Consider the following 4,832-nt stretch of genomic DNA (forward strand, 5'->3'; position numbering starts at 1 on the left):
AACAATCTAAGTAGACTAACCTAAACTGAGAACAGAAACTGTTCACAGCAACTAGCAGTAAATGATTCTAAAGGCAGTGACAGGTTCACAACTGTCGACAGCATCTTTTTCTTCAATTTAAAGAGAATTACTTATTTTTATTTTACGTGTGTTAGTGTTTGAACTGCTTGATATGGGCCTGTGTACGGGTGCCAGGTCCCCTGGAATTTTATTGAAAGACAGCTGCCAGATGCCATGTGGGTGCTGGGAATTGAACTCTGGTCCTCTGGAACAGCAGGCAGTGATGCTAACTGCTGAGCCATCCTCCCAGCCCCCAAACAGACTTCTTAATCTCTATCTTACTGATAAGGTATTACCGTTCTTGCTTTTGTAACTGTTCAGATAATATTTATCCTCTATTTGCAGTGTTTGATGCATTAATAGCTAATGTATCTGTTGTGACGTTCTACTCTTTATCATTTGCTCTCTTATCCCCCTCATATTTTGTTTCTCTAATTCCTATTTTTAATGTTTTAGCTTTAGAACTCTATAATTACTCATCAGCCTTTCTGATATTTTTTAGTGATTATAAATTATATGTCCTTACTATTTTATAGTCTACACAGTATTGCTTTATGTCCCTTCTCCAGAAGTAAATCCTGATGGTAGGTGTGGTGCCTCACACCTGTAATCCCAGGACTCAAGAAGTGGAAGCAAAGGGTTTGACATGAGTTTGAGGCCAGCTGGGCCCACATAGTGAGGTTCAGGCCAGTATGGGTTCCATGGTAAGATCATATTTCAAAAGTAAAACTTTTTAACAATAGAAACTCTTTTGCCATTTTCTAGTGCTCTTTATTCTACAATACACTGTAGTTAATTCATGTGCTGATATGTTAATCATACCTAAAGTATCATTATTTGCTTTTAAGCATTCAATATATTTTTTATTTTGTGCACATGTGTTTATTCATGTGTGTCTCAGTATACAAGTGGAGGTAGCAGACAACTTTTAGGAGTCACTTCTTTCTTCAGTGTACACAGGGAAGCAAATTGAGGCCATAATTGTGGTCACAAGCATCTGTAGGCACTTGGCCATCTTGCCAGGCCCTGTGTGTATTTTAAATAAAAAAAGTGGAAATAGGGAACTTGGTATTAAGATGACATTCAAGCCTTCTGATGGGCTTAATTTGCAGCAAAAGATGTTGTTATCTGTGGTATTCTTTTTCTGCAACCTGAATAATTTCGGATTGTTTATATTTGTATACTTCTACTCGTTCCCAGGACTCTTGCTTTTTCTTTCTTTTTGAAAACATCTATGTCACCTTCAGGCTGGAACAATGTTATCAATGGATAAGAGATTGAGTTAAGTTTTTCTGTCAGGAAGAATGTTATCAATGGATAAGAGACTGAGTTAAGTTTTTCTGTCACCACCTTTTAGAGGAAGTTTCTCTCTTGATGGGAAGCTCAGCCAATCACATTTGGCTAGGGTGTGGCTACCTGGGGGCAGGGAAGAAAACCTGGGAATCCAGCTGCCCTTGCTCCCTTTGGCTGTCTTAGACTGGTTTTGGACATGGGAACCTTTACCCCAGTAGTGTTGAGTTTCTCCGTTTTCAATTATTAAATTATATCTGCTGTTTTGAGCTGGTCTGATTATTCCTAGCATACCAGTCGAACACACCACCAGTCTCTAATAGCCTCCAAGGTCGCTGATGAGAAAGTCACAGCTTTTTGAATAAAACGTGTCTTGTGTGATATGCTAACACCTCAAGTATGTGGAGGGGATTGGACATCTTTTCAATACGTGTACTTGGGATTTCCGGCTATCCCTGTATACAAGTGAGGCTTTCCTCCTCTCTCACTCGACACACGTGAAAAATCAATTCCATGGTCCCTTTAAAGGAAATCATGGTAGATCAATTCACCTCATACTGCAGTAGTATTAGAGAAAGCACAAGAGACGGGAGGACTTCGATGGCTCTGAGATGAGAGAATGAACATCAGAAAGAGGCATTGTCATAACATGACACAGCAGAATATTGTTGTTCAGCGACCTGTATTCCTAAGAGTGGATTTACACTTTCATTTTGTGTTTATCACTATGGTTTGGGTATTACTTTTTGTTTTTTTTTTTTTGTTTTTTTATTATTTATTTATTTATTAAAGATTTTTGTCTTTTCTTGTCCTTTATTCTTACTCTTCTTTCTTTCTTTCTTTTCCTTCCTTCCTTCCTTCCTTCCTTCCTTCCTTCCTTCCTTCCTCCCTCCCTCCTTCCTTCCTTCTTTCTTGTGTATCTGAGTATCTCAGTGTAGCCATGGCTGTCCGGGAACTTTCTCTATAAACCAGATTGACCAAGAACTCAGAGATTTATCTACTTCTGCCTCCAGATTAAAGGCATGCACCACCATGCCCGGTGAACTTAACCTGTTTCTTACACTTCTTTACATATTCTTGCATCTCACACACCTACTTACTTATCACAGATTGAATTCCAGGTAAGCTGGGCTTCTGAGAAAAGCACACACTTTTCCCAGAAGTATCCATTCTAGGGGGCTGACAAAGCAGAGATGGACAGTTAGAGGAGCAATTTAGGCCCTGTTCCTATCAGGATATAGGTTGCTTCATCTCGACTCAGCCAGTTTGCTTTGCCTCCTCAATTGTTCTACTTACACTCTTGAGTACTTGACCAGCTACTGCATCCCATCAGAATTATTCCCTTTTGAGAACAAGAAAGATCAAGTGAACAAATGAATGAAAGAAAGACAGACAGAAAGATGAAAGGAAGGAAACTGCTGTTAAGGTCAAGACCGGAGAAAAATAGAGATCCTCTGCACTTAGTAAGAAAACCAGTGAGGTAACTTAAAGTAGGATTCAGAAGGCCGGAATTAGGTTGGGTAGTGTCACCTGATTTCTTTTTTTTTTTCTTTCACAACGGAGATTTTATTGGTTGAGGAGTAAAGTACACAGACATTTCAATTCTTAAAACATGTACCCAAACTCTGAGGAGTAATACATCGTGTTCACGTACCCAAAAGAGCCATGTGTTGTTTTTCTTTGAACTTATTCCAAGTGATGTTCCACCCCAAGTCTTCCCCAAGACCTCACAATCCTCAACTCCACTGACTCACCATTGTATGCCACGCACAGGACACAATCTCAAGTTCAATGTTTCACAGCACATTGTTATACTTGTTAGGAAAATGGACTGCCATAGGCCAACAGTCCTGACAGGGTAAGGACCAAGGAGTGGGTTTTTAGCCAACAGTTCTACGAAACACGACACCAGATATAACGGAAAATATTCCAGACACAAACGCACGACCGAGACTCCAAATTACCACTTAGTATATGCTTTGTGTTGTAGGATATAAAACTAGCCCCCTCTACGGAATGTTATGGTGACCCCTGAGACAGTCACAGCCTCTCTTGATTCAGTGTCCTGCTATTTTCTGGTTGTACCAAAAAATAAACAACCAGCAAGTGATTTAACCTCTTAAAAAAATCATTTACACTTAAAAAATGGGATGAGGCAGGATTTCTCCCCACCTTTTAAAAATGTTTCTAGAGCTACTAAAAAACTCGCATTTACAAAATAGTTGATAAAAATATTCCTCTGGATTGTACAAGAAGGGAGGCGGGGACACTGACAGACACGATGGATGGTTAGTCGGACTTGGCTTCTTTCTCTTCTCCTTCAGAGGCTGGACTCTGGTTCTCTGTCTCTCCGTTCTCTGCGGGCAGATCCGTGGTTTGCTGGTCGGCCACTTCAGCTTGTTTGCCCTTTGCTCCCCGCTTCCCTTTTGCTTGCACTTTTTAATCTGATGACTTATCCTTTCCCGTGGCCTTTTTCGGCTTCGCGTCCACCTTGGCAGGGGCGGGCTTGGCCGACAGCCTCGCGGAGCGGCGCTTGGGCTCCATCTTCGCCGCTCCATCCGCGCTAACCTTCCTCTTGGGCATCTTGGCAGCGCTGGATGGGAGGCGCATGCGAGGCCGAACCTGTCACGGAGCCGCCGCCGCACGGACTGCCACCTGATTTCTTAGTACTGATACCTGGACCTCCTTTCAGGCTAATCAAATTAGACCTTGGGCATAAGGTACATAATTCACTCTTTCTCTCTCTCCATCCCTCTGTGTGTGGCGGCAGAGGGTGTTGTCAGGTTATAGTGGTATGTGTGGTATTTAAGCTCCTAGTATGATTTCATCGGGTATCCAGGGAAGAGAATATCCACACCAGGTGATCAAATGTAGGTGTGTGTTTGATTGTGTGTGTGTAGGGTCGGTGGGTTGGTGTGGGTCTGGGTATCTGTGCACACTTGTGGTAGATGCCTAAGGACAGCTTTGAATGTGTTTTCTCCGATGCGGTCCTCTTTTTTTTTTTTTCTGAGACACAGTCTTTCATTGGCCTGAAGCTCACAAAATAGGGTAAGCCTTCTCACCAGTAAATCCCAGGAACATTACATCTGCACAGTTTTGTGCTGGGATTTCAAGTACAGGCTAACAGAACTAGAGTTTTCATTTAGATTCTGGCGGTTGAATTTGTGTTCTCGTGCTAGCAAAGCAAGCACCTTGCTAACTGATCTATCCCCTCAGATCTAGGATGAAGTGTATAGCTGGGATACAAGATAATCAGAAATGTAGTTTTTTTAAAAAAGTGGATGTACTAAAAAAGAAGGTGGGTATAGTCTGAAAACATTGACTTAGACCCTGAGAGTTATGTGTTTCCCAAATCAGCTAGGCCTCCAACAGACCAAGGTATTATTCCACCAAAACCCAACTTGGTGAGCCAAAGCATTTAAAACTTACAGCTAACGAATGAGGGATTACTTACAGGTGCAGAGCAGCGACTGACTGTGGCG

At 41.8% G+C, this 4,832-nt stretch overlaps 1 pseudogene; it reads right to left on the reverse strand.

Annotated features, from left to right (window-relative positions):
- Window positions 1-3,073: 3,073 nt before the first annotated feature.
- On the reverse strand, window positions 3,074-3,933 carry LOC142840776 (non-histone chromosomal protein HMG-14 pseudogene; annotated as a pseudogene).
- Window positions 3,934-4,832: the final 899 nt, after the last annotated feature.

The sequence above is a fragment of the Microtus pennsylvanicus genome, chromosome X, assembly GCF_037038515.1.
Source record: "Microtus pennsylvanicus isolate mMicPen1 chromosome X, mMicPen1.hap1, whole genome shotgun sequence".
In the NCBI taxonomy this organism is placed as follows: domain Eukaryota; kingdom Metazoa; phylum Chordata; class Mammalia; order Rodentia; family Cricetidae; genus Microtus; species Microtus pennsylvanicus.